Source organism: Bos grunniens, chromosome X, assembly GCF_055505025.1.
Source record: "Bos grunniens cultivar Pamir isolate PY7600 chromosome X, Bosgru_T2T1.0, whole genome shotgun sequence".
Lineage (NCBI taxonomy): Eukaryota > Metazoa > Chordata > Mammalia > Artiodactyla > Bovidae > Bos > Bos grunniens.
In genome coordinates this window covers 12,674,204-12,699,703 of record NC_141194.1, presented here as the reverse complement: position 1 = coordinate 12,699,703, position 25,500 = coordinate 12,674,204, and the positions used below count along the sequence as shown (strand labels likewise).

The 25,500-nt window shown below is 39.1% G+C and overlaps 1 protein-coding gene across 28 annotated transcripts in view; it reads right to left on the bottom strand.

Annotated features, from left to right (window-relative positions):
* Positions 1 to 25,500, bottom strand: part of REPS2 (RALBP1 associated Eps domain containing 2) — a 246,625-nt gene that overhangs the window by 214,627 nt on the left and 6,498 nt on the right. The window lies entirely within an intron of this gene.

The following is a 25,500-nucleotide window of genomic DNA, read 5'->3' as shown; positions in this document are numbered from 1 at the left end:
TTTCTAGACACCACCGTCCTACTAAAGGATACCAATATGTAGTACAGAAACAAAAGTCTATTTAATCTAAGAGAACTGGGAAACTTCCAAAGAGCACTGACCTGAAAAATCTTGACAGAGCAGAGGAAATTGATTTTCTACCAAAGCCATGCAGAGGATTAGACTCAGATTTAGGCCAATAAAAGATTTACATTCCATCCAAGTCCCAATATAACATGATGCACAGATGAAAACATGCTCGTGAAATGACATAGCTGACTCACATTAGAAAGTCTAAAGTAAAAATCAGCTCATAGGAATGCTAGTCCCAAAGGTAGAAACATAACATATAAGCTACATAAAATGTCTATAATGAATCACAGCATAATCAGTTTTTCAAATAGATTTTCATAATTTTTATTCTCATTCTGGCCCCTTTTCAAAATGACTGCCCACAAAATCTCAGGATCACAAAATAGCATCTGTCATGCATTTATAATGATCAGAAAATTCTTAAAATTAATAAGGAATATCTTAAAATTATTGAAACCTCCAGCTTTCCAACTTTCATATATTAGACTACTTCACTCCTCTGCTACCACTTATGCAGATAATTTTTTTCTTATAAACTCTAATAATTATGGTAAGGTTCCCAGAACTACACTTAGAGCCAGTAGAAGTATTGGGGGCCAGTCTAACCTTGACTGACCTGGGTACCCACAACTGAGCAATGTGCAATGAAAATGCAGGTATGCCCATCAGGTGGCCACCTGTTCTGGCTACAGTGAAAATTAAAATTAAAGCTGCTTCTCACAACACTCTTCACTTTTTCAAGTGTTCTTCAAATACAGATCTTTTTTTCAATCTTCCTATATTGCACAGGATATCAACAGATAAAGTAAAGAAAAGCTATCCCTGTATAAATGAAGCATAATATTGGGACAGCAGGAGTAAGAACTAAAGTAAGGGAGCCAGCCTCCATGTAGAATTGGTCACATTCAACTGAACCTAATTTTGAAAGAAAAAGGAAAATACTTAAGGAAGCAAGAAGCTCTAAGCCAATGCAATTAACAGCGGTTAAACGTAATGGGTTGATTCCTGAGGTGGAAATGCTTTTGATTTCATGGTCATACAATTAAATACAGTAAATCCATATAGCTCTGTACCCAGTCAAGGCCCTTTCTTAATTTTAAAAGCTCAAACCAAGTATAATAAAAGTACAGATAACTGGTTCAGGAAGAGTACCCATTAACATCCTCAAGTTTCAGGGAAACCTATTTTAACCTTTAAGACATCTAGAAAAACTCAGTTCTGAATCTGTTTAAACAAATATTCTTTCCAGGAGCCACCTGAATTGATGGGCACCATGTATTAACTGAGGGATCCCCGGGTTGGGAAGATTCCCCTAGAGAAGGGAATGGCTACCCACTCCAGTGTTCTTGCCTGGACAATCCCATGGACAGAGGAGCCTGGTGGGCTACAGTCCATGGAGTCGCAAAGAGTCGGACAGGACTGAAGTGACTGAGCATGCACATATTTTACTGGAAGGGGATGCTTCCCAGGAATAGCTGGATGAAGAAAGGAAGGGCTCCTCTAAGAAACCTTCATGAAAACCACCCAGTCTTTGTATCTATCATTTATCTTATACTTGGGCTGTCAATTTCAGCACATCAAATCAGCAATAAGAACATCAGGATGTTAGAAGGGCTTTGGAAAATGAAGAATTCCTAGTTTAGTAGAGGGTGATTTTCCAGGAAAGAAAAGAAAGCACCAGCAGTTCAAACTTCTCAGGACTCAAGAGACCTCTGCTGTTTCAGCCTACTAAAATACAAGTCCCACAAATGAAATATTTGCAACACAGCTTTTATATTAAGTATTTGATTTTGTCCATTCACCAATGTATATAAAAGCAAATTTATATTTTCATTTACATTGTGAATGGTTTGGGTATTTTAAAATATGGAACTCTGATTTGGACATTTGGAATATGAAAAGGAAATACAATTTATAATTTTGCAACTATGGGATATAAGGATCCCATGTGGCAACCTATGGGATATAACGATCCTATGTGGCAACCAGCCTCCAAGATGGTACCAATGATCTCCACCTACTAGTACTCATAATGCCCTTGTAACACCTTTTTCCACATTGTATCAGAGTTGTCTGTGTGACCAAGTGAAGTGATGATATGTGACTTCTGAGACAAGGACATAGAAGATACAGTAACTTCTCTCTTGCTGTCTCTCTCAGATTCCTCACACTGGGGGAGGCTAGCTGCCATGTCCTGAAGACCCTCAAGCAGCCCTAAGGAGAGGACCATGTGATGAGGAAATGAGGCCTTGTGCCAACAGCCATGTGAGTGAATCATCATAGAAGCAGATGCTCCATCTAATCAAGCCTTCAAATGACAACAGCCCTGGATGACAACTTGACTAAAACCTCAAGAAAGATCCTGAACAAGAACCACTCAGCTTAGCGTCTCTTGGATTACTTATTATCAGAAACTATATGAGATAATAAATGTCTGCTGTTTCAAAGGACTAAGATTTGAGATAACTTGTTACACAGCAATAGCTAACTAATACAACACATAACTGTTATCACTTGGGTTTCCCTTGCCTTTCTTTATGTTTAAATCAATGCTAACGAGGTAGTATGGTAGTGGGGAAAGAACAGGATTCTACAGGCAAACATATTTGGGTCAAATCCTAGCCCCACCACCTACAACCCTGTATATTCTTCATCAAATTACATACTTCCAGTGCTTCAATTTCTTCATCTAAAACAAAAAGATGAGTATATCAATTTCACAGATTATTTGTAAAAAATCAAAGTACAGTTGCTCCTTTAACAGCATGGGTTTCAACTGTGCAGGTCCATTTATGCATGGACTTTTGTTCAATAGTAAATACTAAAGTACTGCATGATCCGTGGCTGGTTGAATCCGTGGATTGGAACTGTGTATATTGATACAAAGAAACTACAGGTTCAGAGGATTTCATATGTGATTATCCATGATGTGGAGGGTCAACACCCTGAACCTCCATGTTGTTCAAGGGTCAACTGTCTGTATAAAAAGCATGGACTAAACAAGCATTTAATGTTAGTTCCCTCGCTATTTTAAGGGGTAAATGATTCTACTAAAACTGAGACAACTGATGAACAAAACTTCAATTAAATTGAACTACTGAACCCTAGGAAAGTTCGAAAAAGATTCCCTTTCCCATGGATGCAAGGGAAGACCTTAAAGCCATCCCCAGGGCCTGCCCCATAATTTGCAAAAACAAGGGGGCCACCCTATGTGCTAAGTGTTTTATAAAATTTAATACATTTAATATTTTTTCAACACCCCTGCATTAATCCGGGTAAGCTAGCTTACACGAAAGCAGGGTTTCTCAACTTCAGCACCACTGACATCATGGGACCAGATCATTCTTTGTTGTGGGAGCTGTCCTGTGCATTCAAGGATGTCTAGCAGCATCTACCCACTACATGCCAGCAGCACCTTCCCCAGCTGTGACAACAAATCACTGTCTGCAGACATTGCCACATGTCTCAGTGTGGGGAGTACAAAAACACATCTTATCTGAGGACTAGTGTGCTAAAGTATCAAAAATCACCAAATCTTAAAGGTTTAAACTGACTTTTTTTTTTCCTTGCTCATGCTACAAACGGGGCTCCCTCTGCCCAATGGTATGGTCATCCTGTGTTTGTATAGAACCTCGCCAGTTATCATGGCAGAAGGTAAAAGAGACATGGCAAACTACATGCTTCTGCTTGGAAAAAGGCACACATCACTGCCCCTCACAGTTGTTGTTCAGCCGCTAAGTCGTGTCTGACTCTTTGTGACCCCATGGACTGCAGCATACCAGGCTTCCTTGTCCTTTACTATCTCCCAGAGTTTGCTCAAATTCATGTCCATCAAGTCAGTGATGCCATCCAACCATCTCATCCTCTGTCGTCCCCTTCTCCTCCTGCCTTTAATCTTTCTCAGCATCAGGGTCTTTTCCAATGAGTAAGCTCTTTGCATCAAGGGGCCAAAGTATTGGAGTTTTAGCTTCAGCATCAGTCCTTCCAATGAACACCCAGAACTGATCTCCTTTAGGATGGACTGGATGGATCTCCTTGCAGTTCAAGGGACTCTCAAGAGTCTTGTCCAACACCACAGTTCAAAAGCATCAATTCTTCTGTGCTCAGCTTTCTTTATAGTCCAACTCTCACATCCATACATGACTACTGGAGAAACCATAGCTCTGACTATACCAACCTTTGTCAGCAAAGTAACATCTCTGCTTTTTAATACACTATCTAGGTTGGTCATAGCTTTTCTTCCAAGGAGCAAGCATCTTTAATTTCATGGCTCCAGTCACCATCTGCAGTGACTTTAGAGCCAAAAAAAAAAAATAAAGTCTGTCACTGTTGCCATTGTTTCCCCCATCTATTCTGCCGTGAAGTGATGGGACCAGATGCCATGATCTTAATTTTCTGAATGTTGAGTTTTAAGGCAATTTTTTCACTCTCTTCTTTCACTTTTATCAAGAGGCTCTTTAGTTCTTATTCACCTTCTGCCATAAGGGTGGCATCATCTGAGTATCTGAGGTTATTGATATTTCTCCTAGCAATCTTGATTCCAGCTTATGCTTCATCCAGTCTGGCATTTTGCATCATGTACTCTACATATAAGTTAAATAAGCAGGGTGACAATATACAGCCTTGATGTATTTCTTTCCCAATTTAGAACCAGTCTGTTGTTCCATTTCCAGTTCTAACTTGCTTCTTGACCTGCATACAGATTTCTCAGGAGGCAAGTAAAGTAGTCTGGCATTCCCATCTCTTGAAGAATTTTCCACAGTTTGTTGTGATCCACACCATCAAAGGCTTCAACATAGTCAATGAAGCAGAAGTAGATGTTTTCCTGGAACTCTCTTGCTTTTTCTATGATCCAATAGCCCCTCAGAGGCTACTGGCCAAAGCAAACCCATGGCAAAAGATGATATAAAGGAAGGGACACTGAACATCTGTAAGCAATTATGCAGTCTATCAATCCCTAAAACATCCTGAGGTACTAACATCTTATACAAGAAGAAAGGTATTCACAGCTAACTTGACAAAACTCACCACAGTCTACCAAGAGTTAACCCAAATGTACCCAACATGCACACAAAAAAATCAACATTCTCTCCACTTTGACACTGGTTTTCAAACTGTGCTCTATGGAAGTGAACACTTTGTAAAAGTGCTTCAGATATTCTGTAACACTTAATTCATTTTTTATTTTTTAAAAATATATTTGATACTACTTCTAAGTATATAACCAAGAGAATTTAAAACAAATGCCCATATAAAAACCAATACATGAATGTTCATAGCGGCATTATACATAAAAGCCAAAAAGTGGAAACAATTCAAATATTCAATAGAACAAAATGTGGTATATATCCATAAGGTAGAATATTATTTCACCAAAACAATGAATGAAATACTGATACATGCTATAGCCTTAAAAACATTCAGTGGATGAACCTTAAAAACATTCAGTGAAGTCAAAGAAGCCAGACACAAAAGACCACATATTGTATGATCCCATTTATATGAAATGTCTACAGTGGATAAATCTATAGGGACAGAAAGTAGATTACTGGGTGCCCAGGGCTAGGATGGAAGACTGCTAGAAGGGATGGAGTTTCTAACTGAGAGTAATGAAAATGATCTAAATTTTATTGTGGTCCTGGTAGCACAATCCTGTGCATACAGTAAAAACCACTGCAGTGTACACTTTAAATGAGTGACTTGTATGGTATGTGACGCATATGTAATAAAATTATTACCCAAAAAAAAGTCTGCCAGAGGACTTCCCTAGTGGTCCAGTGGTTGAGAGTCTGCCTGCCAATGCAGGGGACACAGGTTCGATTTCAGCAAGATTCCACATGCCGAGGGGCAACTAAGCTCACGTGCCACAACTACTGAAGCTCTTGCACCTAGAGTCTGTGCTCCCCAACAAGAGAAGCCACCACAGTGCCAGGCTGGATGAATCACAGGCTGGAATCAAGGTTGCCGGGAGAAACATCAACAACCTCAGATGCACAGATGACACAATGAGAAGCCTGCACACTGCAACTAGAGAGTAGCCCCTGTTCGCCACAGCTAGAGAAAGCCTGCAAGCATCAGCGAAGCCCCAGTGCAGCCAGAAGTAAAAAATAAATACATAAAACTTTTAAGAGTTAATCACACTGTGAACTTCATTTAAAATAAACTTTGCCAGAATAGAGATATGCTTGACTTTTTGCTTTGTTTTTCATTGTTGTTATCTCTTTTTTCTAGATCTCTATAAAATAAACATGATTACAATTTTTGCCAACAGATGGAGATAATCATAGTTCCCAGGTACAGGGCTTGGCCACACTTTGAAAACCTGCTTCCCTACAGGGAGAAGGAGAAAATGTAATCTGGAAACAAATGGTGGACAACTCAGATTCACAAATCTGATGGAGAATAAAAATGAATTTGAAATTTCACTCACAACATTTTGTTTCTTTTATAAGGCAGTCCCTGTCACACAATCCACAAGAAACTGAACTGTAAACTTTCTCCCCTCCCATGGATTTAACAGTGTTCTACTGTAATGCAGCCCATCAAAGACCAGAAAACCTTTTCTTCTTAAACTTCTGTCCAAGATAATAACTTATTCCCTGAAGACAAATTCTCAAATGGAAGTCAAAGGTGACTGCAAAGTACTTTGCAGGGCCTGCACATGAGCCAACAGAACACAATTCCCTTTTAATCTTTCATTTGCTTGAAAAGATGTTTGATGAAAAGCGCTTAAGATGCGGCTTTCTTAAATTTTGGTCAGAAGATAAATATCGTAACTCCAGTAATCTGCATTCTATTAGAAAAGAAGTTCTTCATTTTTTTGTGCCATGGACCCTTTGGCAGTCTGGTGAAACATTTTGGATCTATTTTAGAAGTGATGCTTTTAAATACAAAAATAAAACACAGGATTACAATGGAAGCCAATTATATTAAGATATTTATTAAAATACTATAGAAATGAGTAATATAGCAATATATATACTCTTTTATTATGGCATTAAGTATCATGAAGTACCGAAAACTCTAAAACCTGCCAAAATTTTGAAGTCATGACCAGGAAAAATGATATTTCAAGGTATCTGCAACAGCTATAATGCAATATGAAACTGATTTATTGATGACAAAGTTACAGGTGGTCAGGTACAGGTTAATTTGTACAAAGTTACAGGTAATTTGTACTTGTACAAAGTCACAGGTAATTTGTTACCTGCATTCATTAATTAATTAAAATACTAAATATCCAATGTTACTCAAAATGAAAAGTTACTTTTTTATCCATTCAAGGTCAGGGTCCCTTTGAATTCTATCTGCAGATTCCTTGAGATCTGAGAACCTGCGCAAAGAATGCATGCTTTAAAATGAGCATAATAACCTAAGATGTGAATTCTTCCCATACAGGTGCAAATTTTAAGATGTCTGCAAAGATCATTTAGAATGTTTTCCTTATAAAAGACACAGAAACAAAGGTTGTTGTTTTTGTCATTTTTTTTATGTACTGCCAATGCCTTGTACCCAGCACACAAGAAAGTAAACATTAATAAATAAATAAATAGTATCATCTGAGATAAAAGAAGCCAGCCAAGTTCACTTTTATTCTGGACATTCTCTCAACATAAATCCTATTGTTAGACTTGGCTAACTGCCTAGAATTTTATCTGGACTAACCCTTAACCATAGGAGAGAAGGCAAATTTTATACTATCCCCAGAATTTATCCTCCACCTACCTTCTACACTCCATGAGATTGTTCTCAGATTTCTTAATCAATATTGAAACAAGTAAAATCTCCTGTGGCTATGAATTTTGGCAGTCTTAATGGTATCCATGGAAACGTCCTAATTGAAAACATTCAGTTCCCATTGGATCATCTTATCCCATGGAGCATTAAAGAGAATTCGTTTAAATCCTCCCACATATTTGACACCCTGTAAAGAGTCTGGCAGTGCTAAGTACATACATGATATGGGGGGAAACCTGTAATCGGTGCATCCAAAATAATTCTAGAGAATGGCTTATGGATATTCAACACCCTGACTGTGATGTGCTTGCAACACTTGGTAAATTTAGCATTTTGTCTGCAATATAACCAGCACTCTGAAGCTTATCAACAATTTCCTTTTCACTGCATTAAAAAAGGACCATTTATTAATTTATAACATAGAAAGTAAGAAGTCAGCAACTGGGAGCACCCTGGCTTTCTCACCTTTCCTCATAATTTTGCCTCACGTGTTACTTATTAAATGGTACAAAATTTCTAGTTAACATCAACACTGCTTTTCCTGCTTTAAAGATCCAGGGCTACAAATAATAAACACAGCATCATAAAAAAAATCCAGCTCGCCTATTTTTCTCTTGTCCTAGGCACATCTGTTTTGTGTTATCAATCGGTACTAGTGTGAAGAGGGTAGAAAATCAGACGCAGCCAGTAAGAAAGCCACTTTATCTTTTTACACACCTCATCTTTTTTTTATATATACACCTCACCTTCTTTATGTGTAAAATGGTGGTGAGGATGCAGTGACCACGTCTGCCCCAAAACTGAGATAACTGCGACCGAACCCAGGCCTTATCCTCACCCACCCTACGCCCCAGTGGTGCTGCTGCTGCTCCTCCTCAGGCTCCAGTGCTCACTCAGCAGGGGTGACTCAAGAAAAAAAGGAAACACAAGGGCACAGAGAGAGCATGGATACCAGCCAAGGCTGACAGAGTTTCAATAACCTGGGATTAGAAAAGCTGTACAAATATATTTATTATCAAGATGGTTCAACTTGTCATTATTATCAGCTTACTTTTATTGAGTAAAAGGTTCTGTGCTCACGCCAGATGGCCAGGAGAACATTAGGAAATTTTTTCTGACAGACAGTGCTCGGTAATCCAAAACAAGCCAAAAGCAGAATCTCCTGCTATTTGGATAACCCATCATCCATGGAAAGAGCAGAGGCAATGAAGTGTTTCTTCTTTCCTTCAGGTTTCTACCCTGACTGGGTTATGACAAAATAAAGTATAACCATTACAACCCCAGTACCAAATCTGTTTGCCAATATTTAACTGAATTGAAAAATCAAGGCTTTCATTTAATCACCACCTATAAGAGGCACAAGCAGGTCTTCCCTGGTGGTTCACTGCTTAAGAATCCACCTGCCAATGGGTTCAATCCCTGGTCTGAGAAGATCCCACATGTCACAGGGCAACTAAACCCATGGGCCACAACTACTGAGACTACGCGCCCCAGAGCTCGTGCTCCACAAGGAAGCCACGACCATGAGAAGCCTGTGCTTGAAAACAGAGAAAGCCCACACGCAGCAACAAAGATCCAGTGCAGCCATACATAAATAAATAAATGCATACAAAAATCCTCAAAGGAAAAAACACAAGTATCCAGGGCTCACTATGATGTGAAAAGCCTAAGTCATGTTGTATTTCATCCTCAGACAATGAAATACCGCAGCAAGAGAGATAGGGCACGGACACCAATAGGACATTCCTAAGAGTAAAGAGCAGAAGCTATTAAGAAGAGGTGGCAAGAATACACAGAAGAACTGTAGAAAAAAGATCATGATCCAGATAATCATGATGGTGTGATCACTCACCTAGAGCCAGACATCCTGGAATGTGAAGTCAAGTGGGACTTAGGAAACATCACTATGAACAAAGCTAGTGGAGGTGATGGAATTCCAGTTGAGCTATTTCAAATCCTGGAAGATGATGCTGTGAAAGTGCTGCACTCAATATGCCAGCAAATTTGGAAAACTCAGCAGTGGCCACAGGACTGGAAAAGGTCCGTTTTCATTCCAATCCCAAAGAAAGGCAATGCCAAAGAATGCTCAAACTACCACACAATTGCACTCATCTCACACGTTAGTAAAGTAATGCTTAAAATTCTCCAAGCCAGGCTTCAGCAATATGTGAACCATGAACTTCCAGATGTTCAGGCTGGTTTTAGAAAAGGCAGAGGAACCAGAGATCAAATTGCCAACATTTGCTGGATCATGGAAAAAGCAAGAGAGTTCCAGAAAAACATCTATTTCTGCTTTGTTGACTATGCCAAAGCCTTTGACTGTGTGGATCACAATAAACTGTGGAAAATTCTTCAAGAGATGGGAATACCAGACCATCTGACCTGCCTCTTGAGAAACCTATATGCAGGTCAGGAAGCAACAGTTAGAACTGGACATGGAACAACAGACTGGTTCCAAATAGGAAAAGGAGTACATCAAGGCTGTATATTGTCACCCTGCTTATTTAACTTATATGCAGAGTACATCATGAGAAATGCTGGACTGGAAGAAGCACAAGCTGGAATCAAGATTGCCAGGAGAAATATCAATAACCTCAGATATGCAGATGACACCACCCTTATGGCAGAAAGTGAAGAACTAAAGGGCCTCTTGATGAAAGTGAAAGAGGAGAGTGAAAAAGCTGGCTTAAAACTCAACATTCAGAAAATTAAGATCATGGCATCTGATCCCATCACTTCATGGCAAATAGATGGGGAAACAGTGGCTGACTTTATTTTGGGGGGCTCCAAAATCACTGCAGATGGTGGTTGCAGCCATGAAATTAAAAGACACTTATTCCTTGGAAGGAAAGTTATGACCAACCTAGACAGCATATTAAAAAGCAGAGACATTATTTTGTCAACAAAGGTCCGACTAGTCAAGGTTATGGTTTTTCCAGGGTCATGTATGGATGTGAGAGTGGACTATAAAGAAAGCTGAGTGCCAAAGAATTGATGTTTTTGAACTGTGGTGTTGGACAAGACTTTTGAGAGTCCCTTGGACTGCAAGGAGATCCAACCAGTCCATCCTAAAGGAGATCAGTCCTGGGTGTTCACTGGAGGGTCTGATGTTGAAGTTGAAACTCCAGTGCTTTGGCCACCTGATGCAAAGAGCCGACTCATTGGAAAAGACCCTGATGCTGGGAAATATTGAGGCCAGGAGGAGAAGGGGATGACAGAAGTTGAGATGGTTGGATGGCATCACCGACTCAATGGACATAAGTTTGAGTAAACTCCGGGAGTTAGTGATGGACAGGGAACCCTGGCGTGCTGTGGTTCATGGGGTCACAAAGAGTCAGACACGACTGGGCGACTGAACTGAACTGAAGAATAAAGAGGCCATTTTGAGAGCAGACCCTCCAGTTCCAACTGCCCAACCAATAAAATTTAAGATCAGAAACGATCTGGACAGCTGACATCTTCCAAAATCCCCAACCACCAACAAAACTGTGAGAATGGTTATCACTATAAACCATCAAGTTCTGGGGTGGGATTTTAGGTGGCAATACATAACCAAAACAGACACTCTTCATTTCTTGCATGAGTTCTGGTACCATCAGAGAAGTAACAGTGACGTCACCTGACCATTCTTCCAGATTAGTAGAAAGTGAACAAGAGTCCTTGTAGCTGGCTCAGGAGCCCAGAGTCACTTACCTTCTATCCTCAGCCAAAAGTTCATTTCAGCAGGAAATGGGTCACCTGACTTCTGGCCAATTCACCTCAACAGTGAGGAACTACCCCATTTAAGTGAAGGTCTCCCAGGAGCAGGAAACCTGGAGTAGCACCCTAGAGTAACTGCTGACTCTTCAGATGAATGACCTCTCACCTCTAGGAATCTTCTCTGTGTGAACCTCCAGAGAAATCCTATCCATGGTTTGGCAGGCACCTAACTAATTATGGGTTATGCAGCCTATCAAGTTGCTAATCTCTCAAGAGCAAGACACTCATAGGCTAGCCCTGGAGTCTCTTGTCCATCTATAGCCCAATTGAAGTAAGGAATCTGCTAAGTCTCAAGTTCTTGTCAAATTTGCCAAAGAAATGAAACAGACACCCAACACCATATAGGAAAGGACTAGGTGGCTCACCTGGGCAATTTTATTGTTTGAATATTTTCAAATCTATACTTTTGTGAGCTCCAGCAAGCCAGGCCATTTGGCTGTTCAACCTATATCCTATGCTGCTATTAAAAGTAGTTCTATAAATATTCCTAATAAGGTTAGAAGAATGATTGGGACTGGGTGAGCCCTCAAAGAACACTAATGACTCCTTACTAAAAATGAGGAGTCCTTTCTACTCTGCAAAGTGTTTCACAGTTTTGTTTCCAAAGACCCTTTGGAGAGAAGTTAATTTTGTTATGTTCACTTTACAGACAAGGGCATAGGGACACACAAAGAGCACAGTGGTAAAAAGTTTTTATGAACCCTGGGTCTCTAACACTGTTAGAATTTATATTCAAGTTGAAATATATATCAAGCCATGTACAAAAGCATGGATGATGAGAATGACTACATCCAACTGGTAAACAGCCAAGATGCAAAACAAAGGAGAAAATATAAACTCTGGTCTGCCACCTTAGAGGAGTAATTTCACCTCATCGTGCCTTCACCCCATCTAAAACACCCAACCCCAGAGGTACAGATTATCAAACTAATGACTATTTCTGTTAACTTTCACAACAGAACTGCTTCCCTTACCAGGTTTTAGAGCTACTATATAGTAACTCAGGGCAAAATTCAGCAATTGCCCTACATTATATGGCAAGTAAATTTTTATCATAGTTCTGACATAGGAGCAAAAGTCAAGTGATCTTTCCCCAGATAACACAGGAAGTTGGTGTTTATTCTAAAACACCATTATTATGGCATATAAAATGATGTTACCAGGAGCTGGGGGTAGAGGGGCAATGGAGAGTTATTGCTTAGTGAGTACTCAGTTTCTGTTTGGGATGAAGAAAAGGTTCTGGAAATGGACAGAGGTGACAGTTACACAACTTTGAAAATGTACTTCATGTACTGAAATGTACGCTTAAAATGGTTAAAACAATATATTTTGTGTATATTTTACTACCATACAAAAATTTTAAGGGAAAAAATGCTTGCATGAGGAACTTCAACAGTCGTGAATGGTTAAATCACATATTAACATTTCAAGGTAGAAAATGACTCAAGCAAAAAAGTTAAAACAGTTTGGAGGACAGATGAGCCTGGCGGGCTACAGTCCATAGTATTACAAAGAGTCAGACGTGACTGAAGCAACTGAGCATGCACGCGTGCACACACACTTGTGTCAATCTGAATGATTTTGAAAGCCTTTTCTATCATAATTTTTCAATCTAAACACTGGATTTGGCCACTGTAAGAGGCTTCATTGTATTGATCACTCTAATACTTTATACCTAAAAACACTTCAGACTTAAGATGATACTTAAATGATTAAAATTTAAATCACCAATGAAGGGCAACGAGATATCTTATGCCCCCATGCATTCATTACCTGAGAAGAGCACGTCACTGACGCAGTAACTAGACAAAAATGCACGATCTTCATCTAAATGAGAGAAGCCACCAACCAAACCCAAATGTGGTACATTCTACAAGACAGAGTCATGAAATGTCATTGCTCAGAATGTCAATGTCACAAAAGACAAAGCTTACAGGAACATGACTGAGCAAATTTCACTTCACTTCACTTCAAATGATAAATTCAGCTTGTGATCCTGGGTTGGATTCTGTATCAGGAAAGAACAAAAAGATTCCTACAAATAACATTTTGGGGACAAGTGATGAAACTGGAATATAGGTTTGAGACAAAGTACTGTATCAGAATTAAATTTCCTAAATATGATTAACTTATCTCTCCTTGCTATTCTCTGGAACTCTGCATTCAATTGCGTTTATCTTTCCCTTTTTCCTTTGCCTTTCGCATCTCTTCTTTTCTCAGCTATTTGTAATGCCTCCTCAGATAACCATCTTGCCTTATTGCATTTCTTTTTTGGGGGGATGGTCTTGGTCACCGCCTCCTACAAAATGTTGTGAACATCCATCCACAGTTCTTTAGGCACTCTGTCTACCAGATCTAATCCTTTGAATCTTTTCGTCACCTCCACTGTATAAACATAAGGGACTTAACTTAGGTCATACCTGAATGCCCTAATGGTTTTCCCAACTTTCTTCAACTTAAGTCTGAATTTTACAATAAGGAGTTCATGATCTGAGCCACATGTAATAAGATATATTAACATTAGGAAATTCATGATACAATGCATCATCATGGAAAGGATGGAAAAGATGCATCATCATTTTTTTAGTAACCTTGCCAGAAATGTATGATCTTATTCAAAAAGATTAAAGGATATTCTGCAAAATAACTGACCAGTACTCTTCAAAAGTGTCATGAAAGTTAAGATTAAGAAACTGTTACAGACTAGATGAGGCAAAGGAGAAATAACAAGTAAATTCAACATGGGATCCTGGACAGTATCCTGGAATAGAAACAGACCACCAGTGGAAAAACTGATGAAATTTGAATTAAGGTCTGTAGTTTGGTTAATAATATTGTAGCAATGTTAATTTCCTTCTCTTGATATTTGTACTACAGTTATATAAAATGTTAACATTAAACAAGCAGGGAGATAAACAGAACTCTGTACTATTTTTTGCGACTTTTCTTAAAGTCATTTTCTGTAAACACATCTCTTGGGTGACTGAATATTCCTACTGGATTGAACATACATGTTAACCTCTACTCTCACTCAAAATGCCACACAATAATAATAAAAGGCTTTTTTAAAAAGAAAAAAGAATTAAACTTACAAGCCCAAGAAAAAGGGAAAGAAGAATAAAATCATAGTGGCTAGAAAACAGATGGATATACAGCGACTGCAGGAAGTGGAAACCAAAAAGGTCAATTCATAGAACAAACTCTGGGAAAGGACCCAACTCCCTCTGAGGTGGTAAAGCTCAAAGCAGAATATAACACTATTTCCAACCTAAGACAACAATATTTCAGGTAGCACTAATAAAACACAGCCAAATAAGATATAAAACTTTACCACTTAGCATTTATCTTAGACTTATTAAAGGAGCTCTTTTAGATGTAGATTTTTCATTTATCACTCACATATTCATAAAAAGAAAAATGAGCAAAATTAATTGTTCAAGGTTTCCCTAAAACTTCCTCACATTCAGAATAGGACTTCTGTCAATCTTTTTGACTAAGAATGGTCAATGTCCCTACTTTTCCACAGTGCTATCCTCTGTGCCATCAATAGCATTCAGTGGTGCAGTATTTCTTAAAAGAATCCAGAAAAAGAAACTGGAACCGTTAGTACTCAGCTCTGAAATTATGTAAAGTGAGACTATTTTTAACTCCTGCTTCAAGTTTGCTGCTAAACACTAAGGAAGCAGCCAATGTACCACCTTTCTCACTATCCTCATCACTATCTCCTACCTATTCAGTTCCTAAGAGTTAACAGTGCTCCACTCCAGACTCCAGTATCCTTTCCCAAGCCACCAATGCCCAGTCTGCAAGCTTTGATGCAATTTAAGATGCCACCAACTGTGAAATGTCCTAAGTTTAACTGATAAGGGAAAGGGGAACGTGTGCCTCCAAAATAAATAAAACAAATCAACAAAGTGTGGTACTGGTATAATGATAGAAATACAGATCAATGGAATAGAATGGACAATCCAAACAAAAGCGCTTATCTTTATGGTCAGTCGATTTTGGACAAGGATTCCAAACCATTCCATGGGAAAAGAATGACCAAGGATAACTTTACAACAAAAGATACTAGGACAACTGGAGAGCCATATACGAAACAGTGGCACTGAACCTCTACCTCACTATATATGTATATATAAATTAACTCAAAAGGGATCAAAGATCTAAATAAAAGAGTTAAAACTGCAAAATTTTTAGAAGAAAACATAGAGATAAACCTTTATGACTTTGGTTTGGGCAATGGTTTCTTAAATAAAATACCAAAAACAGAAGTAACAAAAGCAAAAAGTAAATAAACTCATCAAAAAATTTAAATTGTATGCTTCAAAGAATAACATCAAAAAAGTAAAAAGACAACCTACAGAATGTGAGAAATGTTTAGGAAGTCACTTACCTGAGAGGAGACTTGTATCTAGAATATATAAAGAACTCAGTATCTTATAAAAACAAATGATCCAATTTAAAAATGGGCAAAGGACTTAAATAGACATTTCTCTAAAGAAGATATATAGATGGCCAATAAGCTCATGATATCATCAACATCATTAGTCATTAGCAGAATACAAGTTAAAACTGCAACAAAATCCCATTTCTCATCTACTAGGATGGTTATAATCAAAAAGGCAGACAATAACAAAAGGTTAGCAAGGATGTCGGTGAAGGCAATGGCACCCCACTCCAGTACTCTTGCCTAGAAAATCCCATGAGTGGAGGAGCCTGGTAGGCTGCAGTCCATGGGCTTGCTAGAGTCGGACATGACTGAGCGACTTCACTTTCACTTTTCACTTTCATGCATTGGAGAAGGAAATGGCAACCCACTCCAGTGTTCTTGCCTGGAGAATCCCAGGGACAGGAAGCCTGGTGGGCTGCCGTCTACAGGGTCGCACAGAGTTGGACACGACTAAAGCGATGCAGCAGCAGCAGCAGCAGCAAGGATGTAGAGAAACTGAAATCCTCATATATTGCTGGTGGGAATGTAAAATGGCATAGCACTTTGGGAAAGAGTTTAGCAGTTTCTCAAAAGATTGAACATAGAGTTACTGTGTGATCTAGCAATTCCACTCCTAGGTAATTAACCAAGAGAAATGAAAACATATATCTACACAAAAACGTGTACCAAAATGCTCATAACAGTATTATTCATAATAGTCAAACAGTGGAAATGACCTAAATGTCCATCAATTGAAGATTGGATAAATAAAATGTGGCATGTCCATACAAAAGAATATTACTGGGCCATAAAAAGTACTGGTACATACTACAACATGAACACTGAAAACAGTGGTGGCCTAGGTATACTGGGACTGGGGGTGACTGCTAGTGGTTACAGGGTTTCTTTTGGAGGTGGTAAAAATATTTTGGAAACAGGGTGTGAAGAAAACGGAACGCTCCTAAACTTGTTGGTTGGAATGTAAATTGGTGTAGCCACTATGGAGAACAGTATGGAGGTTTCCTTGAAAAACTAAAAACAGAGTTACCATATGATCCAACAATCCTACTCCTATGCATATATCCAGAAAAGGTGAAAACTCTATTTGAAAAGACACATGCACCCCAATGCTCACTGCAGCACTATTTACAATAGCCAACACAAGAAAGCAAACTAAATGTCTATCAAAAGAGGAATGGATAAAGAAGATGTGGTACATATATACAATGGAGTATTAGTCATAAAAAGAAGGAAATAAGGGCATTTGCAGCAACATGGATGGACCTAGAGATTTTCATACTAAATGAAGTCAGACAAATACCATATGACATCACTTATCATGGAATCTGAAAAATAATACATATGAACTTATTTACAAAATAGAAGCAGGCTCAAAGACATAGAAAACAAACTTATGGCTACCAAAGGGGAAAGGGGATAGGGAAAGATAAATGAGGACTTTGGAGTTAACAGATATACACTGCTATATATAAAATAGATAGGGAATTCCTTGGCAGTCCAGTGGTTAGGACTTCATGCTTCACTGTTGAAGGCATGGGTTTAATCTCTGGTTGAGGAACTAAGATCCCACAAGCCATGCAGTGAGACAAAAAAAATAAAATATACAGATAAATAATAAGTATTTACTGTATAGCACAGGAAACTATATTCAGTAACATGTAATAACCTATAATGGAAAAAAATTTGAAAAAGTACATATATATACATACAGGTACACACACACACACATATATATAATAACTGAATTACTTTGCTATATACCTGAAACACAATATTGCAAACCAACTATTCTTCAAAAACAAAGAAAAAATTCTCGAACTAGACAGTGAATATACTAAAAACTAAACTGTATACTTTAAATGGGTAAGTTGTATGGTATGTGAATTATATCTCAATAAAGCTGTTATTTAAAAAGTGGGGAAACAAGAAAAAAGGAGAAAACATAGTTTTTAAATAATCGCACAAATGTTCCAAAGTTGATTATGTTGAGTATATTAAATTCAATAGGATGAATGTAGAAGATGTAATCTTGATCATATAGAGGATTTACTAAACTAAAATAGCACAATTAGCACAGGTGATTTACTTAGGATTATTAAAGTATCAAATGTTTATATGTTGGGTGAAAGCCCAAAAGTAGAAAGCAATATAGTTGGAAGTAAATAGAGCAGGGGGAGTTACAATTACTGACCTAGTGAGGAAACCATATTAACTAATAAAATGATAAAATTCATTAGGCTTCCAGATTTGGGAAGGGTTATGAATATCTGTTATGATAAAAACCAATATGGGTATAGAAAGAGAGTTGAAACTGAGTATATTTGAGATATGCCATAGCACATGAAACTCAGCTTGTAAAAGCAGTAAAAAGTGGAAGAGAGGAACATATAATACATACCAAAAGATAACCTATACATAAATCCATTCTGCTTTTAGTATTCATTACAATCTCCCATTCTAGATGTAGAAGAATATACAATAGGTGTTGCAAACTTCAGTAAATACTCTAGGTCCTATGGGCTATACAGCCTCTGTTACAACTACTCAGCCCTCCAGTCTAGGGTAGATAAGCCATGGACAATACGTACACATCGAAGTGTGATTGTGTGCTAAGGGAAACTGTTTACAGAAACTGAAATTTGAGTTTCATATAATTTTGCAAGTGTCATGAAATATTCTTTTTACTTTTTCTCAACCCTTTAAAAAGTTACAAACCATTCTTAGCTCATAAGTCATACAAAAAAATATAGGTAACAGGACAGATTTGGCCCACAGGCTGTGTTTGGCCATCCCCTGGCAGAAAAATGCTTTCAGTTATCAGAAACACATCAACACACTGGTAAGCAAGAAGGAGCAATCAAGTCTTCCATGGCACAGTACTTACTCACCAGAAACCAAAAAGCATACTAACAAGTATGCTGCATCTGGAAAATAGTGACAAAAACCTTTCAGAATGTTTATGGGAATTAAGTGAGTTAACACCAAAAAAAAATTCTACGAGCAGTACTGGGTACCCAGCAAGCCACTTAACAACTATTTCTGATATTATCAGCAAAAAAATATTCATACTGACTCCAAGAGAAAATATTCAACACAAGGGGATAATGATTCCATTTCTGCAGTAGTACAATGTATATCAGAATTTCAGCATTAACTTTCAAGTCTAAAACTCCAAGCCATAGTATTTCTTAAGAGAGTCTAAAATTCTCAAAACTAGAGTAAAGTTTATTTCAGCACTAGAAACCTGCTATTTACATGCAAGACAAATTTCTAGAAATAAGGTGAGAGGATGACAAATGTTTGAGAGTTACCACTCTACTAAACTGCCCAAAGGATTTTTTAAAATAAAGATCAAATGTAGGGTCAAGAATTCTTCCTTAGCTACACATGAGACCAATGCTAAAACGAGCAGGGGAAACTCATGTTCATCAAAAATCTGTTCCATTTAAGAACCTGCAAGAAATGAGTTTTTGACCAACAGCTCAGAGCTCATCTAGTCCACCTGATCACTTGCTACTTTTGGGTTTATAAGAACATGGCACTTAGGAAGAACCATTTGTTGAAGAGTGAGAGAATTATACTATTTACTCCAGACTCATTCCTGTGTTGCACACCCTCTAGCACCAACAGAAAGAGAAGCCACTTCCTTTTCACCATGAGAGGTGGCTTCAATCATCATATTTACCTGACCTGCGAAGGAAGACTTATAACTCACAATTAAACAGAGCACCACCATCTGCCCTTTACAGATAAAATCACATTTTGAGACAGTAAAACAAACCAATGCTCATTTCTATTTCACAATCGTAAACAATGGAATGCTGACAAAGCACCCTGCTAAACATTCACCAAACCACCTGTCACCAACATCACCCTTGAACACAAAGGGCTATTTTTATGTAGTACACGACTGAGTAGATAATATCCCATTGCCATGGCAACAAGTTTTCCAGAAGATATGCTAGCCCATAAAGAATGCAAATGAGAATGAAGCTATTTCTTTGCATTTGAGTTTACTATGCAGTATATGAGGAGGATTCTAGGTTTTTATGAGCCCTGGTTTGCTCAACAGGGCCTTGTTAAGTTTGAGCAATGTATACACACACACATACAAGCACACACACTCACATACACACACAGAGCTATTTGGGGACAAAGAAGAATCCCTATAGGAATCCTATCCTTCAGAAAAAAGAAAAAAGCTAATATAACATAAAGTCATATGCCTAAATGTTATAATACACTTTCTTTTTTTTATTATTTTATTTTATTTTTTAACTTTACAATATTGTATTGGTTTTGCCATATATCAAAATGAGTCTGCCACAGGTATACATGTGTTCCCCACTTTCTACTCCCCTGAATTAACTCCAGTCCCAGGGTGCCCTTTCCCACCATGTACAGCCAGTGCTCACAGAAACTCATGGCTATATGTTTCCCAGTGCCCTGAACAAGAAAAAACACTGCAATCCGCGGAAATGACTGCCCCACTCTGATCAAAAAACTCCCATATGTACACCCCCTATAGCCTCAAGGCCTCCCACAAGAAGTGGGAAGAAGCCCTCTCAGCCCTCCTAGAGGGCAGGGCTGCAGGCCCACAAGGCCCACCAAACACAGGCGGCCTCTCTCACCTCAAACCAGCCATGTCCGTTTCGTCTAAGGATCCAGAGTGCTGGGTTTCAGCCCAGATTGCACCCTGAGCTGGCCCTCCGTCTGTCACCCAGAGTCACCCCCAGCCCGTTGGCCCACACTCTATCCAAGAGGGGGGCCTCTGTGAGCTTCTACATGCAGGCTCCCATGCTTCTGGAGAACGGCAGCCAGCAGGGGACAGAGCCGGCCACATTTATCCCTCAGCCTCCACCCCCTCACTGCCAAGGACATTCATGGCCTTCCAGACTACTGTTCATGTAGGCAAAGCACCCTTCACAGCTCCAGCATCAACAGAGGCCAACTGCCACAGTGGCTGCTCCACGCCTCAGCGTTCCTGCTCTCAGTAAACCCCCTGGGCACACCGTGCCTGAAGGCTGCTGATGATCCCAATTTCTGATGGCTTTCTTGGCCTCAAAGTTGAACTGGCTTGGCCCTTAGACAGTCCCATGTTCTACTTCACCCTACCACAGAAACACCTCAGAAATGGTCCAAACCGTCCTCAGACACGCACCCAGAGAATCACCCCTTCGAGCAATAACTCCTACACTTACACAGAACTGTCATGGAAACAATAGCCACTGAGAGGTCATCAGGAAACACCCTTTCCTTTTTAGTTTGTCTCTAATAAAAACAATTCCATAACATGACACTGTAAATCAACTATATTTCAATAAAATAAAATGTTTTAATAATTTAAAAATAAAAACAAAGACTGGTAATTCCCTGGTGGTCCAGTGGTTAGGACTCCATGATCTCACTGCCAAAGGCCTGGGTTCAATCCCTGGTCAAGGAACTAAGATCCCGCAAGATGCGCAGCATGGCAAATAAATAAATAAATAAAAACAAAGACTGAATTCCAATTCAAATAAATTAATGAGTCACTTATTTGCACGACCTTGGGCAAGTTACTAAACCTCTGCACCTCTGTTTTGTTTTCTTCAAACTGGGGATGATAATATCAATCTTGTGGCTTGGAGTTAAATGACATGAGCCTCTACAAGTTATGTGTGTGCTCAGTCATGCCCAACTCTTTGTGACCCCATGGACTGTAGCCCACCAGGCTTCTCTGTCCATAGGACTTCCGAGGCAAGAATACTAGAGCGGGTTGCCATTTCCTTCCCCAGGAGATCTTCCTGACCCAGGGATAGAACCCACGTCTCCTGCATTGGCAGGAAGATTCTTTACTACTGCGTCACCTGGGAAGTCCTCTACAAGTTATAGGACAAGGTAAACTACATGGTGATCAGTTAATAAGTGGAAGCTGTTACCATGATTGTATATATGCAGACACCACGTATCTACAACCAGAGTAGATTCTGCCCCCTGGCAATGTCTGCAAACATTTTTGGTTGTAACAACTGGGGAAGGGATAGATGCTAGCATCTAGTGAGCAGAGCCCAGGAATGCCGCTAGACATCCTACAATACATAGGACAGTGTCACTGCAAAGGATGACCTGGCCCCACCAGTGGTGCTGAGATGGAGAAACTCTGATCTAGAACAAACAGTAAATTAAAAGAAGCTAAAACATCCATGTGCTGAATTTCATGCACTTCACTTCCACTGCCATCTCTCAGTAACAGGATGATAAAACTACCAGACTGCAGAGCGTATGCAAAGGATAGGAGTCCAAACATTTTAAAATAATTTTAAAGAGATCCTAAAGAAAAAACAAACTCAAAAGGCTAGTACACCAAACATCTTCAGGGGCAAAAAGCTGTTTATGTATAATCACCTGTTTTTCTCAAGGCTGATCCTGAACTAAGCAAGAAACAAAGAGATCATTCTATTAAATATGTTCTTTTGAAAGCATCAGGGGCAAACATTACACATTTAAGAAAACCTGCTTTTAAAAAAACAAAAACAATTCTTAATTGCTGGCATTTATGGGATTTACTTCAATTAGTCAGGAAATTAACACAGGTAAAACACTTAATTATCCCCAGGAGGCTGAACAAAGATATTTTTCTGTAAACCAAGGGCAAAGTGTTACAAGTGAATTAAGTCAAAGCAAACATTTACTACTAGCCTAATATTAATGGCCTCTCTTGGTCCTAAATTAGATTAGTAGGATAGTTGAGTTTCTCCAATCTGTAAAAATCACTTTTTCCTACAAGTCCATGTTCCAGCCAGCCTCTGAATTAGACATAATAAGAGGTAAATAAAACAGGCCAAACAGCCGTGCTCCAGAGGGGTTCTCTGGAGTGAAGCAAGACAGAGAGCACCAGACAGACAGGTCAAGAGCAGAGACGGCTCAAAGCCGGGCCTGCAGCAGTGACTTGAGAGTGAGGGCCTAGAGGAAGCAGCTGAGCATCCATTCACTCTGGGCTTCCTTCCCCCTTACAGGACAGATGGGGCACTAGAGGTGGGGGTAGACCACAGAGCCTGATGGAATCTCATTCCTGACCTAGAATTGGCAGCAGTGTTGCTACCATTCTGACTTTGGAAACAATGAGCAACGAAGAACTGGAATTTCTAGACACCTCCTAATTCTTTTGCACAGGGCTTCCTAACAGTTTTTGTGCTTCGACCCCTGTGGGGAGCCTCATGGACCTCTTCTCAGAATAAACTTAAATGCATAAAAGTAAACACTTAAAATACACATGATTATTGGGAAACCCCTGATAGTTCAGTGATTAGGACTTGGCACTCTCACTGACAGAGCCTGGATCTGATCTTTGGTTGAGGAATTAAGATCCCACAAGCTGAGGGGCATGGCCAAAATAAAATAAAATACACAGGATTATAGACAAAATACACAGAACTACAGCTACCAAAATATTAAAAAGCAAGTTTGTGGTGGAAGTACATGTGTTTTTTAACACAATGATAAAATCAGCCAGCTGACTGTTTATCATCACTGAAATACCTGAAACAATTGTAATATGATTTTTTAAATTCTATTTCTATCAAAGAGACAATTCAAAAAATTCCTAGAGACAAATGAAAACGAAAGCACAACAGTCCAAAACTTATGGGACACAGCAAAAGCAGTTCTAAGAGGGAAGTCCCACACCCTAGGAAACAGCTCAGTTCTGAACAACCCAGCATGACTACCTTATGGTCAGGGTCCCCTTCTTGTGACTTCTCGTGTCCTTACACGGTGGGAAAGGCTAGGGATCTCTCTGGAGCCTTTTTTATACATCCCTAACCCCATTCATGAGAGCTCCACCTTGATGGCCTAAGCACTTTTCAAAGGCCCCAGACATGTACTAAAGCAAAGAATGATATAAATACAAAATACTAGACACTTTGCCTTCAGGAAACAGCAAGTTTGAAGACACCTGCTAAGGAACCAAACCCTCTTTTAAAAGTTACCAATAATTGCCAAAACAACTATAGGGAATTCCCTGGTTGTCCAGTGGTTAGGACTCAACTTCCACTGCCAGGGGCCCAGGTTTGATCCCTGGTTGGTTAACTAAGATCCCTAAAGCCATATGGCACAGCATAAAAAATAAAAGATTCAAGACTTCATCAAAACCAATTTTCTATATTCTTAAAGCAAGGCTGTTACGAGTGTGATAGTAGGACAATGTTCAAACCCATCTTGTATTTCTAGTCTTCACTTTGTTACTTCTTCAATCTCCCTATTGGTTTCCTCAACTTTACGTTAAAGACTAGCTCGATGATACGAAACCATCATGCACTCTTGCCATTTAACCATAAGTCATCAGTATTAAACCCATACATGTTTCCATATCCTATGACCACTCCCAGGTGCCCTCAAAGATAAATTCTATGAATCATATGATGTCTGAGACTTGCTTCAGGTTAAAGGAGGGGGCAAAGAACAAAAGTAGGAATGCAGATGGAATGGAATTGACCATGTATTGATGGTTGTTGAGCAGGGGTGGCAAGTGCAGAGGAGTTTAATGTATTAGTCTGTTTGCCTGAGAGTTTCCATTTTTTAAAACATGAGAGAAAAGCAAGCCTATGAAAGTCTAATCCATTAACTCAAAGGTCCTCTAACACTCTCAAGAATATAAGTGTGCTTTTTGATATCTATAAAGGCATTTTAATGTTTGTACATGTTTAGAACAGTCCCCTAATCATGAGACACTGAGACACTCTATATAAACCAAGAAAAATGCCACCTACTTTCCATAGGCATAAAGGCCTCATAAAATAATGAGTCATTGTACGAGTAAGTAATGAAGATTTTTTAAAAGGAAGCATAAATGAACTGCAGCTACATGTGTCAACAAGGACAAACCTCAGAAACAACGAGAGGAAAAGCAAGTTTCGGAAGGTTACACAGAGTACTATACTCCTTTTAAGTTAAAAAGCCATACAAAACAATTTATCATTTTAGTGACACGTATGTGTATATACGTATGTGCGTATACACACATGTATGTGTGTATACACACATGTGTGTATGTGTATACACACACATGTGTGTATGTGTGTATACACACATGTGTGTATGTGTATACACACACATGTGTGTATGTGTGTATACACACACATGTGTGTATGTGTGTACACACTATATATATACACACACACACACACACACACACACACATAAACATGCAATAAAAGTACAAAAACTTTTCTAACATGCACACCAAATTCAGGACAGTAGTAACCTCTGGGGTGAGGAGGAAGGAGAATGGGACCAGAGAAGGGGTCACAAGAAACTTTCACATTAATTAGGCTGTTTTACATTTTATGCTGAGTAGGGGGTACACGGAGAAGGCAATGGCAGCCCACTCCAGTGTTCTTGCCTGGAGAATCCCAGGGACAGGGGAGCCTTGTGGGCTGCCATCTATGGGGTCGCACAGAGTCGGACACGACTGAAGTGACTTAGTAGCAGCAACAGCAGCA